Below are 14,611 nucleotides of genomic sequence, written 5' to 3'. Positions count from 1 at the left end.
TCTTTACCAATGTCTCAAATATGCTAAAGTAGCCAGAATTCAAACGTCCCCGTTTAGGTTAAACTCAGACAGCATATCTGGGCCAACAGAGTTACATTTTCAGCGTATTTTTCGGAGCTAAATGAAGACAAGGACTGACTGACCTGATGTAGCTATAAAATAGATGTTTATGTATGTCCTGTGTTTGCAGGGTTGTTCCTCGCCTCCACGCAGACATCAGTGAGTGTGCAGTAATATCCTCCACTGTGCGCCCTTTCCATTCATCCTCCTCATATCCTGTTTAAGTGTCTCCCACATGTTCTCACATCTCTCTCATCTAAGTAGTCATCTTCCTCCTTCCTTACCCTTCACGCAGTCTGAAATCACTCAGAGGATACTGTAAGCCTTCCTCAAAATGCAAAGCTCGGTTCGCTTCCTTCTGACCTCCAGTTCACCTTATTTCTCTCTTTACTTCCTCTTGCATCTTTAAGTCCAACAACCTCCTTGTTTTTTTTTTTGTTTTTTTTTTTTCCCAAAAAGCACATTGGTCTGAAGTAGCTTTTATTCCTCCTCCTAGCTTTTCACCGCCACTTCAAACAGCTTCTACTCTCCAGTTCATCTCTAATTTGGCTTCTCTGTTCTTGCACAGCTCTCTTTATGCATCCCTACCTTTCTAGCAAGCTAGTTCCAACAACAAAACATGACTCCTGGCGACTGTTTCCCCTTGACTCAGTTCTGTCTGTCAAAGAGTCAATGAGTCACACCTTTGCTCCTCCAAGCCTCAACTCTAGAGGACTGAACTGAAGGGAGTAGGAATGACCGGCTGCAAGCTGCAACCTGCAGTACACTTACTGTTTCCTGCTGTGCGAGCGTGAGACCTGACACGTATGCTTCCTTTTTTCCTCGTTAAAACCTACAGATGCATCTCAACAAACTAGACTGTAATCAGAAACAGTACTGTATTTCAGTAAATCAAACAAATAAAAACAGATTCATTATGCACAGTGAGATATTCCATGTTTGTCATCATGGACTACACCAAACGAAACACAAACTTCAGCTCCTTTCTCTGCTGGAAAACAACATCAGCATCGCCGTTAAACTCCCGAGCGGAGGGAGTCATGAAGAGCACGAGCTGGTGAATTTCTGCTTTGACTTTGGACTTGATAAATCACAGTGGAAGCTTCACACTGGATCTCAAAACAACTGGATACTGAGCCCTCTCAGTTTTCTCTGGACTCTGAACATAAATTTAGTCCTTTAAGCCCAGGACGCTTCTGATGTCGTCTCTGGCTTAACCCCAGTTGTAGCCCATGTTGTGGATATGACTGTGTGGTGGCTCTTAAACCGCTGAGACCACACCTTGTGCTTCCACTCCACTCTCTGCTGAAATGTTTGTACAGGGCACTCTGTGAAGAGCCAGCTTCTTTAACACTGGCCCAGCCTTCTTGTGGATAACTTTCAAGTTAGCTGTCTTACTACTAACAATGCAGAACATAACATTACTTTCCTGGAATAAAATATTTTCAATTATAAAACACTTCAATCTATAAATCCAAAAGTTGGACTCTCACTACTTGAGAGCCATATTAATCTAACGAACAGAAATAAAAACTCAAAATATAGCATAATGAATCTGCATGTGTTCAACTTTTCGAATTGAGTGACTGAAATAAAACACTTTTCAATGATATGATGATGAGATGCACCCGTATGTTACACCCTTAGTTTAAGGTTCCATTAGTTTCCCTAAACGGGCAACTTTTGATCGTTATCTGGCCTTCCTCCCTCATTTAGAGTGTGAGTTTGCGAGGATGTTGAGACCAATCTCCATAATTAGGGCAGACCAGCCACACATGGGAGTCCCCCGACACTTCCCCTCCAAGGCCTAAATATTCATGAGCCTCTAAACGCCATCAAGAGCCCCGTAATTATGGACAGAAAAGTGGATGGGCAGAGACAAAGACAAAAAGAAGGAGAAAGTGGGAGTCTGGGAAGGAAATGCCCTTAACATTTCCTGGAGGGTAGACAATGCAGCAGAGCCGAGTCTCTGTTTGAGAGATTGAGGACCTAGCGTGACTAGTCCATTTTTTTTACTTCAACCTCTTTCTTTGTACAAAACACAAAGTCGAAATCAATCATTTCAGTCCATTTTGAGAGAACCTGAACAGGAAATGCAGCCAGTTTATGGATATGTGGTAATGAATACCTTCCAAGTACAGGAGACAGGAGGAGGAAGGTGTTGGCTCGCATCCAATAAACGTAGGAGGCTGAGTTTGAGAATGGCTTGAGTGATAAAGACCAGCTGAAATAATGAGAAACATTTTCCATCGGTTTTATTCTGAAGGCATTTATGATGCTCCACTGGTTTGTCGTCACACCTCCGGCACCGGTCCTGGTTTTAGACAGACATGTGTTCAAAAGAACAATGATGACCTCCACGTACTTGCAAACATTGCTAATAGTTTCCAGATATTACTTAAGGACGCCTACAAAAGTTGACTAATGATCAGAATGATGATTAGTCATTTTCCAAAATTACATCATGTTCCTCTTTTATACAATAAACTATGATGCCACTCAGAACAGCTGTGGACGGCATGGAGGAACGTTGTTCTGATGACGAGCCAAACAGAGGGCATTGGAAAGGGCAAGAGGTAAAGAGACAGAGACCATTGAGATATGGTTATGATGTTAAGTTGTTTTTTTTTTTTTATGAATACAGCCTTTCTCTAACAACTGAAGGTAAAATAGTAGTTACTTGATTGTGTAAAATTGCACTATGTGCCTTGAAATTAAATAATATTCCCCTGACCCTAAAAAAAAAAAACAGCAAAGTTTTCAACTTGCCTTGAATCGTTTGCTCAGGTACTAAACCATTCAAGGCTCTAAGAACAATCAGAAAAATCACCTTCTTTGACTTGTAATCATTTACTGCAGAGCAGGTGTTGACATCCGGGTGTCGACACCCTGCTTCTCATCTTTGAAGCGGGGTAGATTTGATCTTCCTGCCCAGGGTTCATCGGCTCTCAAGAAGAAAGAAATCTGCACATCATCTGCATAACAATGGAAAGAAATACCGGAAGTTTAGACCCACGTTTGTTGCATCAATCATCAGCATTATCCGCTATGAACACAGTAATCAATGTGAGGGTGAATTGCACTAGGCCCAGTACAGATCCCTGAGGAACTCCACAACTTAAAACAAAGGAGTAAGAAGCTATTTAAAAAAGGAAATTGTATTTTTCTATGACAGCATGTTGGCTGTTCATTCTGGCTGCTATTTGAAGTTTTGGTCTTTCGTACCCAGAAATGTTGAAGATTTTATCAAAAGATCTCAGTTTATACAATCATTGGAAATGCTGAATTGGTCAAAGAGCAATTTGACCGAATATTTACTTGATCGATCGATCGATCGCGATCGCGATCTCGATCTCTCTCTCTCTCTTTCTCTCTCTCTCATATAATCAAGTCAAGACTCGATGTTGTCAAAGGAAATCACATACTTTGATGTTTAGAAACAGTAACCCTGTCCACATTAACTGCAAAAATCAGACAGCGACAGTAATTTCAAACATCAAATCCAAAGTCATTTTGTGTTTGTTTTAAAATATGAGTGAAATCCTGTTTTTCCTCTCTCATACACACAGTATGACAACCCATCAGCATCTACCTTAAATAATTAATGGCTGCTCATGGCAACTGTTTGTCAGCAGGAAAAAACCAAACAAAAAAAATGTATCTTTGAAAACCCAAATCTCTGATCGGTTCATGCATAACGTTTAGATTTTAAGATATATATGTACCCACCTTTATTTATTCATTTTACTAGAGCTGTGCTGATTTACCTTATTTGCTTGATATCAGTTCTTGTCTGGGCTGTAATTTTTTTTTCAACCACTGGTTTATTATACATTACATGCATATAAAACTAGTTTATTCCAGACACAGCGAATAAAACTCTGTTCATATACAAATTAATACAGTTCTGTATCCTATGTTTTGCTGTATTTCAGCGAAAACGAAAGGTTTTGATTTGTCTCACTGGCAGAAACCACGATGTTCTAAAAAGAGAGTTGAAAGAGGAGCACTGCTGTAATAGATCCAGCTAAAGGAGAAAAAATGTGTTAATTTATGCTTCATCACAGAGCAAAAATGCTGCAACAACACTTAAACCCAAAAATAGTAAAACCAAATCGTTTTTTTTGGCCTTTTTTAGCCTCCCGCAATCACTCCAACTAAATGAATGTGGCGCAACCATAAAGCTCGACAAAACACAGTGACTGTCCTTGTGACTGACTAATGAGTTGTAGACGGTCACATGTTTTGAACTAAACATTTAATCAAAGATTTTGTGTCAAGGATTGTTTTTTTTGTAACATCTACAGCAGTGTACGCAAAGCATATTCAAGCTAACACACAAAGGGATGCAGAAGTTGTTTAAATAGACTGGAGGAGGTGTAGTGGCAGCAGCCATAACGACACACACGTGGCCTCTTCGTATCTAAATTGAGAGGAAATAATTCTGAGAAGTCTTTGAAAGAAACGTAAAAGTATTGAATGGGTGTTCATCACTTCAACGTTTGAGTGTTTTGAGAATGTAGTGTGTGGTATTGGGTGCAAATAATAGAAAAGCTGAAATTGTGATTTTTGTTACTTGTTTTTTTTTTCTTTACAGTTAAAATAAACCAAGTCATTTAGACATAGGATTCATTGTTGCTAGATGTTTTGGGGGAAATAGATGAGCAATAAAGTATTTGCTGACAAATGAAGAACTAAGGAGAAAGCCTAACCAGTCACATTACATACTTGCAGTGTAAAAGTCACCTGCTAAGAAAGTGGCACATGGTTGGATTCCTGGTTTTATTCAATGATTAAATGTCCTCAACAGGGCAGAGGAGAAACTAGAGACAGATTAACCAAATAAAAAAAAAAACATTGTTCCTACTTTTCCCTGTTTGAAAAACCAGACACTACTCTAGCATTTTTTGACATCTGTCACATCTAAGGTAACAAAACGCTATTACTTTACCGTCCAGATCAAATCTTGCATAGTAGCACATTTCAGCTGATTGTTCTGAAAAACAATATTTAGATACCTTAGTCTGAATACTTTAGTTTATCACCAGTGATATCATGGCCTAACATGAACTTGGCTAAACCTAAATACTTCAGACAGCATATTTGTACCGAAAAAAATCAGTTCAGCAAAAACTAAAAACTAAGACAATTTAAAAGAAACAATGTGAGAATACCCCACAACATTAATGTACACTAGAAATAAAAACATAAAAGGCCTGAATTAAAGGCCTTTTTCCGTTTTACAGCTCAGATTATTGATAAATCTTGTTTTTGTATTGACATGAATGTGTTACCCATTGAAATCTTCATCTATGCATATTACTTAGAGCAACCAAATAATCTTCTGGGGCTTGAAATTGGACGATTTTCAGTTTGACTGATTCTGACTGGCTTGCAGTTGGTCAAAAAGTCAATAAAAAGTAATTAGGAAAACTAGATTTTTTTTTCTCATTAGCAAATTATTGCACATCTTGCTTTGATTTGAATTTTATTAAAAACTAGTACTAGCAGCTTTAAGCCATACAAAACCAAAGTAAAGAAATCATTCACAAAACCCTGACTGGTGCATTTCTAGTATGTACCCACAGACTAGTCAAACCCTCAGTTTCTATGCATATCAGATCTAATCCCTTGTTGTTAAATTATACATTTAAAAGTTAACAGTGGTCAAAATTAAATTTGTAAAGATGTCAGTCGTGGTAAAATGCTGTAACTCTGTCCAAACTTAATCGGGAACAAAGCCTTTGATAACGTCATTAGTGCCTGACAATAACTACTGCACTTCACTGCATTATCTCAGCTTGTCAACATTTACACTCGTGGTCCCCCGGATGGATTTGTCACGTCACTTAACCTTTTGGCCCTTTTTACGGATAGTTTCTATCTTCAGATTGGCTTTCAACAAGAATCAGTTCATCCCAGTGCCTCTAAAGCCTGAGGACAAATCTGATCCCGCATCCAGTCATAAGTACAGTTTATAAAGTGCGGTGGCCAGGCTTTATGGGGCTGTCTGGTTTATTTTTGGGTATCAGAGCCTGCAAGGATTCCTGTTACAAACCCCCTCTGGGAGACATGTGAGAGCCTGATTGTAGAGATTGCAGTGGGCAGGAAGTGTTTCCATTTTATCCTTTAGGACAACAAAATCTCACTTAACAATCAAGAAAGCTCGAGTAAGTGTATTTTCCTCTCAATCATCAGACTTTAAGTAGATACGTCCCACCAGCAAATTCCGAGCTGAGTCAGATGATTTTTTTTTTTTTATCTTCCTGGAAAACTTATCTGATAGTGTTAGGACAGCCATGAAATCACATGCAGATTGTAGTAAGAGGCAAGCTGGAGAGAAAACACACACGTCCACACACACATCAGGTCTGCATCACCCTAAAATGGCACAGCCAACAGTATGGTATCTCAAGCACTGCCGTCATTTATATGTAAATCAGGACGCCCCCTCTCTGCACCCTCAGCGAGTCTCCAGACACAGAAAGAGAGCGCAAACTTTCGATCAGATCAGACAACAGGTGATTGGGAGCGACAGGGAATCAAATGATGCGTGACGAGATGGAACAAGATGAGGTGAAATGAGCTCGTATCACGGCGCTTTACAAGGAGGGGAAACTATCTGGAACCGAGGCCTGTTTGTTCCAACACTAATGATTTTGTGTCCCCTGTTGTCACCCCCAAGGGCTCCAGCGATGCTGCAGGGTTGTCGGGCTGTTCTCTCCGCGATCGGAGCTTTGATTAACGACTCGCTGCAACAATCGCTCCCCCCCCAAAAAAAAAAAATTTGACACATTTCACGCCGGATGACAGTCAGATGACAAGGGGCCGTCAAGCTTCGCCGGGATAAGTGATGAGCAAGCGAAAATCTGACGGTGCGCGCCAGGAATGCTCATTATGTTTCCATCTCTCATTTAGACAGGGATCTTACTGTAAAATGCACTCTTACTTGAGGTTTACTGTCTGGTGCAGTGATGCCTGTAGGTCACCAGTAGACAAAAACCCACAAACATTTTCCGTTTTTATATATATATATATATATATGCACCACATTTACATAGCAAGAGCCTGCCAAGGACAGGAGCGGCACAGCAGCCACCCGTTTTCTCTCCGAATGGGACAGTTAATGTCATTCAGAGAGCAGAAGTGAATGAGAGAGCAGTCTTTCTTGAGTGACGTCTGTGTGTTGAAGGGAAGCGTCCCTGAAGTGTGCCCAAGTGAGAATTTTTTTTGAAAGCTCAGCAGTCCATCAGAGGCTCAACAAAAAGGGCTCCTGAATGTAAATCTTTATGCCACGCCATCTGCCAGAGCGAATGCATACATTACCAGAAAGCCTTCCAAAAAAAAAAAAGGAAAGAAAAACACACACACACAGAGTGACACAAACATACAAAGCCTTGTGAAGCTTTTTCACATTTTGTCACAACCACGAGCCTGAGACCGTAGTGTATTTTTAGCAAGACTTTATGTGATGGAGACCAACAAAGTTCTTCTTTTTTCCTGTCGTTCTTTTACGAAGGTCACGATTATGTCGGGCACGAGTGGTAGTTGTTCTGTTCCGAGTTGTGGATCTCTGCAGCTCCTCCAGAGTTGCTTCTCTGATTAATCCTCTCCTTTTCCCAGCCCAACAGTTCAGGTAGTTTCCAGTTGTGTCATGGTTTTCCCATATTTTAGATGACAGACTGAACAATTCCCCATGAAATCTTCAAAGTTATAGACACAGTTTAACAAGCTAACCCTGCTTTAAACTTTTCCAGGACTGAGCTCGACTTGTCTGCTGTATTTCTTGGTGTCCATTGTTCTCTATGTTTTCCCAATATTCTCTGAGATCTTGACAGAACAGCTGAATTCATCCAGAGGATCATTTACAATCCAGATGGATGGACAAAACAAAGCAACTGAACTGGATTTTATTTAGGGATATAAAATTAAACGGAGACAGAGTGAATAGAAATATTCAATTTTGGATTTTTTTTCTTGTAAAAGAATTGAAAACTTCCACTTAACAGTCCTTATGTTTAGTCTGTGCTATAAATCCTAATAATACACACTGGCTTAGTCTTAAACCATTACAAAATGTGAAAAGCTCAAAGGAGGTGAAGGGACATTAATCATACATACCGGATCATGAAATATACAAAAGACCTCCAATAGATTAGCGATCGGACAAGGTTTTACCCACACCCACACGCTGACTGCCAGAGGCACTCTGTCCCCCAAATAGTCAGATGCAGCAATGTTGCATTTATTCATGCCTGCACAACATGGAATATCAACTTCACCGTTTCATCCTTTAGCCTGTTGTCTGGGATGCTCTATTCTGGTTCAATCTAATCATGGCTGATGGAAAGCAGCTCCTGCTCCCGGCCTTATTACCAAGTCACCTTGGCCATCCTTGGATATAAAAACTTCCAAAGGAGGATGTAGAGGAGCAATAGTTCCGCCGTCTGAAAAAAAAAAAAAATAGACCTAAAATTGTAACCAAAGTTCTGGCTGCTGATTAATTCAGACCGAGTTTTGCCTGTTGGTTTTGAGGATGACCTGCAACACCCACCAAGTCCTTCATTCCTAATGATACAAAACTAACACCAAGTCATCAGGGGCGCCTTCAGAAAAACCTTTAATTATCTCAAAGAGGGGATTTTTAAGATGTGATGAATTACCGGAGATCTTTGCATGTTTATTTTAATATAGGCTGTGATGTGTTTAATAAAACTACTCCATCTAAGAACTGAATCATTACTTTCCTACTTGCACTCACTGAATATCTTCTTAGAAAATAGGAGATGATTTAAGGGGAGGGAATGAAACTAAAATGGTAAATAAGAAAAATGAATCTCAGTGGGAGTAGAAAAAGCATTTTTAATGTTTACCAATTAAATCAAAGCCTTTTTCCAGAGACACTTTGAGAAAATTTAGACCTCGACGTTTCATCTGAAAGAACTAAGTATTTTATTTGGTGACCAGTTTTTTCATATGAGTATTTTTTGTGACACATTTCAAATTTAAGGCTTGATTTTTCAGTGGGATATTACACAACTGAGATTAAAAAAAAAAAAAACAAAACAAAAAAAAAAAGACTCTTTACCACAGCTGACGACAACTCCAGAGGGCGCTGGAGCATAATGACAATGAAGGAGAAAAATGTTCATCAGAAAACTATGTTCATGTTTACATACAACGCCAGCTGTGTCCAGAAATGAAAAGAATCAATCCCTGGAGTGTTTTTTAAGGTGTTCCGATTTGAAAGCAGCTGGAATCAGCGGCTGTGCGTTGCGCCGAGCTTTTGAGGTTCTGATATGAAGTCTAACCTCAACTGCTTCGAATAAATTGTGATCGGTAGCCTGAGGTGATTAAAAGGAGCTTATATGTAGATTTTTGTGGTACAGCTCATAAAAGCATAAACCCGGCAGCGGGAGGGGAATTCATTTTAAATCTACATTGTGACATTAGAATGAGGAGATGATGAGGTGCACAAAGACTGAGGTGACAGAAATGTTTAGGGTGGATTCCAAAGAGAGCATCATGGAGGCGGTAGACAGAAAAAGGAGAACGTGTGGATGTAAGAGGGGAAGCAAACAGGGAGACAAGATGCTGGTGACAAGGCTGACCTCCCGGAGACAGATAAATGACCTCCTGTCACCATCACAATGTCCCCACCTCCTCCTTCTCCCTCTTTGCCTTGACACACCAGCCTCCTCCCTCATTTCAACAGGACATCCATCATGCAAATTCGCTCACTTTGCCTAGAACACAAGGAGCGCAACTCAGACGTTTCACCACAGACACAGACGTCATTTAATGGGGCAATTTCACCATTCATTTTGCAGGGTGGACCGATGACACAATTTCTTTGAATTTTATAAAAGGAGAAATTGGGCGACGTTTGAATTTAATGTAAATGTTGTCAAACTCACCCTGGTTCAAAATTATGCACACCTAATTTTGTACTAAGCTAAAAAAAAAAAAAAAAGAAGGAAAATCTGATATTAATTATTTCTTTGTCATGACAATGCTTCTTGTAAATAACTCTCATGCTCTTGGAAAGCCTATTTATTTCCTTACAAATGGTGACACATTTGTAAGGTGTGAAGAATGTAGATTGGACTAAGGGTGGGCATTTATCATATTGTTTATCATTTATTGTGATAAATTCCTTAACGTGATAAGAATTTAGATTTATTGTTAGCATGATAAATTCCCATTATTGATATTCCTCAAAACTGTTACTATTTTTACTATTTTCCCCACAGTTTGCTCAATGACCGCATCAACAAACATCCAGAAATTTCAAAATATGATTAAATGCAGTTGCTGTGTGTAGTTTAATGATACAAATCACACTTTTAAAGTAACTGGTGTCCTAAAGAAAAGTACTACAAACTGTGTTTTTCAACACTGATATTTGTTTGTGGGGATAAGACTGCTGTGGCATGGAGCAACAGCAATGTAGCTACTTAAAAATACAGTAAGAAATAACTCTATTGCCACTTTTATCTTTAGAATAATAGTACCACAAGATATTGTGATAAAACTTTAACTCTCTATCGCCCACCCCTGCAGGTTGGACCAATGATATCCTTGCTAAATCCTCTTTGCCAATGTAAAACAGCCAGCTCTTTTTTTGACTGTAATCTGGTATCGTTTACTGAACTGGATAATTGAAGTTTGAAGGAGTAAGACATACTGACAACAATTTATTCTTTTAAACAGGGACATCAGTCACCATAAACGACCACGTCAGCACAATCCTTCTCATGCCAGCTTGGTCACACACCAATGTGGGGACTGGAGCTATGAAATATTTAGATGTATAGTTCAGATTCAATCTTCGCTTCAAACAATCACAAAAAACAATGTGACAGTCAAAAAAAGACAATTTGTTAAATCATTTTGGACGTTTGACTCTGCTTCCTAAAGTCTTGTTTTGAAAAGTCACCAAAGAGAGAGAAGTGAAAGAGCCTTGAAATGTCCCACAGGCAGGTATGAACTGACATATTTTAGAAGCATCCTTTCTTGAAGAAAAAGTCCACGACTAATCAACCAAAATTGCAAAAGAACAAAATGCCCAATGGGGGAGAAATAAATAACCAGCATCCGGCAGCAGGGCCGCTGCAGATGTTGAACATCTGTTCAACCACCCGAAAAATGGAGCTTGGCAGAATCTAAGAGCAACTAATGTAGAATGCAATAGTTTTTTTTTTGTTGTCGTCAGTGAATGGCAGATGGTAAAGAGGCTTGTTTTTATGTTTTTTTTTACCATCAAACAAACAAATATTTGTTTTTTCAGATTGTTGAAAAGCACTTATATTTTCAAGGCCATTCGCTGTTTTGTAAATGTAAGCAATTAATTGCTTTTAATTAAATAAAAGTGATTTCCGATAATGAGATAAAATAATCCTGATTGCATTTTTTTTTTTTCGTACTATCAAGAAGTGCTTGAACTATGTTTAAAATCCATGTCCATGTCAGTCCACTCTAGTACTGTACAGTTTATCTCTAAATGTAAGTAGGGTGCATATAAATATGTTTGACCCTGTATATACAACTTTAACCCTCCATGGAAAATACAAGATGATAATGAGTTTTTGCACATGTCTTACACATCTCTCACACTCTCTCTCTCTCTGTCAACTATTATGATCCTTCTTTTTCTCCTTCACAGCATCGCTCTTGCCTCCACCATCTCTTCACACCACATTTCCTCCCTGCTCTCACCATCTGCGCTCCATCTTCCATGTCACCTTACCCATCACAGCCTTGTAAATGTCAAGGTGTAACCATTACAAAGAACTCGTCATTCATGAAGAATAGCGAGGAAGTAATAATAGGCAACCAGCCAGCCACCCTATTGCTTCATGGTGCAGATGAAATTATTATCGCAAGCACAGGAATCGTAAACAGAGAGCAATCACCTGAATTCCTCTTCAGGTGAGGATGTGGTGTTTGTGTTATGCGCTGTGAAAACTTTAGTGGGCGTTTAAACAAACCAAAAGACTCCACACAAGGCTTGTGTAAGTGAGGGAAAGTTATTCTGTCAGATTGAAATGTTAGCATAAAAACTGCAGTGAAGACACTTTTTGGAGAAAATCTATCACAACAACCCTGAAGGCTTTTCATCCGGTGTAAACACAGAAGCACTCACCGAGCCGCGACTCTACTTGACACCAAATGCTACTTTTCCCAGCGGGTTTTTCTTCGAAATTAGAAGAAACGTCTCCTCTCTTTTCCTCCGCTGTTGACAGCAACGTTATTCCAGTGGTGCTACAGATGTTTTAACAACACAGCCACGGTGTCTTTGTTGCGGTTAAAAGCAGCTCGAAATACCCATGCAACCATGGGAGCCGACGCTCTGCTGTGTGTCCGCTGGCTCCTCAGAGCGAGCCCTGATTGGCTGCTCCCATCGTAACGCAGTCTTACACTCTGAAGCGATTGGCCCAGAATTTAACGTTATGTTCAAGTACTACTTTGAAAATTGGGATTCAGAGTTTAAGTCTTTCAGACGTCCAAAAGAAAATAAACAAGCAAAACATAATTACTATTAATAACAAAATATCCAAAGTCAGAAAAAAATATCTAAGACTATTTTTAAGCATCCAACTGGAACGTTTATCATTATATTCCTTTTTTTTTCTTTTAAACTCTAATATCTTTTCAATATGCAGATTTCATCAACTTAAATGCGCCTTATTTTAGGATTTTCACGTGATAGACAAACAGGAAGCGATGGGAAATTTTGGAGCTGTGCATTAGTGTCCTGCCACAAGGATTCAATACTTTTTAGAAGCACATAGTAGTACTTTCTCTGCTTTCTCTGCCTTTGGAAAGCAGCTCAAACTTGTTCAGACATGAAGGTTTTCAAGTCTTGCCACAGATTTGTCATTGGATTGAGGTGTGAATTTGCCTGGGTCATTATAACATATAATAATAATAATAACATAATTATAATTATAAATTATAATAACATATAATTGTCCATCTTTTGCAGCCATGGTATTGTTTCATAATCGCCCTAAATGTTTCCCATCTATCATACCCATCAACAAACTTCTTTGTCTCTTAAAAATAAAAGCATCTCCATGGTACGATGCTGTCACCACCATACGTCAGGAGGTTAGGGTAAGTGTAAAGAGCAGTGTTAGTTTTTCTGCACATAGAACTTTACATGTTGGCCAGAAAGTTTCATTTTGATTTTAGACCAAAGTATCTTCTTTAAAAGTATCTTCTTTAAAATGTTTGCTGTGTTTCCCCTCTACGTTGCCTTAGATAAGCATTAAATGGGATTTTTCAAAGCTTTCTTTCAACAATGGCCATAATGCCATTAAGACATGTGCATACACCACTTTATTCATTAGAAAATCTAAAACGCTTTAGGATGCATAAACACTTCTAAGCTCCTTTAATTACATTGTATTTAATTCACTTGTTTTTTTTTAGATGAAAAAGTAGCAACACCACCACTGTTTTTGCCAAAGCTGACACAGTTCTATATATCACTTACAACCACAGCTAAGACAATTCCAGTCTAAAGTGTCAGTATAAACACATTTTCCACTCAGGGTGTAAACTGACTCCCCCATCCTTATCTGCTGCTTGGAGTGCATCCTCAGCCTCCCTCAGGTCAGTACTCCATGGGTCTCAAATCTCTCACCACACAGCAAGATTTGTACTGCACAGTTCAAAAATGTTTGTTTAGTATGTTTATATATATGTGTGTGTGTGTGTGTGTCCCAGTTTGAAACTAATTGAGAAGGACCCATGGGGAAAGACTTGAAAATTGATGTTCACACTCTCCATCCAGACTTCATAATTGGTCCATCACATAAAATCCTCATAACATACTCTGAAATGACAAAACATAGAAAATCTTTAGGCAGCGTAGAACTTTTAAAAGTATCTGTAACTAATTCAGCTTTTGACTACTGATAAAAAATAAATTAATAAAAAAAAAAACTGTTTTGGTCCCTAATCATTTTTTTTATTATTTATTAGGCTTAGTCTTGGAGTACACTTACCAGATCAAGGAAATTATCTTGAAAATTACTAATTTGATTGAATTTGACTCGAAACCGGAAACAAGATCATGATTCAGCGGGATATTAGCTCCACCTGCTGGTTACTGTAGGTAATTACAAACAAATGGTCTGCTCTCATTTTTACATTCGTAAATCTGTTCATTTTCAAACAAGTCTTCCTTTGAATTTTAGAACATAGAACTATATTACACAAACATACCAGATGTTACATTCGCCAAATACAGTCTCTTTTTGCCTCAGACTATCATTGAATCAGACAAAACATTCTGTTTTATAGGACTTCTAAATACCAGAATAACAAGATTGTTTTGGATAATTTTTTAATAGACTTTAAATTAAAGTTCACAGAAATGTCCTTAGCATTTGGCAGGACTCTTTTAAACAATATCACCTGGCAAATCTAACTGACATAAAAATGAAAAAATAAAAATACACCATATTTAATGTCAGATGGCTGGGTGGGACTGGTTCTTAATCTTTTTACACAAGGTACTGAAAAATGAGTTTTCAGTTGT

At 38.6% G+C, this 14,611-nt stretch overlaps 1 protein-coding gene across 4 annotated transcripts in view; it reads right to left on the bottom strand.

The window, feature by feature from the left end:
- LOC103147003 (SPRY domain-containing SOCS box protein 4-like) overlaps positions 1 to 12,457 on the bottom strand; it is a 67,683-nt gene extending 55,226 nt beyond the window's left edge. For all 4 annotated transcript variants that reach the window (XM_016678001.1, XM_016678000.1, XM_007565130.2 and 1 more), the window contains exons 1-2: positions 12,206 to 12,457; positions 2,891 to 3,035 (exon numbers count right to left, since the gene is read on the bottom strand). The gene's annotated coding sequence lies outside the window, so the exon portion shown is untranslated. The remainder of the gene's footprint in view (positions 1 to 2,890; positions 3,036 to 12,205) is intronic.
- Between the last annotated feature and the right edge of the window lie 2,154 nt (positions 12,458 to 14,611).

Source organism: Poecilia formosa, unplaced genomic scaffold, assembly GCF_000485575.1.
Source record: "Poecilia formosa unplaced genomic scaffold, Poecilia_formosa-5.1.2 Scaffold172, whole genome shotgun sequence".
In the NCBI taxonomy this organism is placed as follows: domain Eukaryota; kingdom Metazoa; phylum Chordata; class Actinopteri; order Cyprinodontiformes; family Poeciliidae; genus Poecilia; species Poecilia formosa.
The sequence above is the reverse complement of the archived record's forward strand: the minus strand, read 5'-3'. Positions and strand labels throughout refer to the sequence as shown.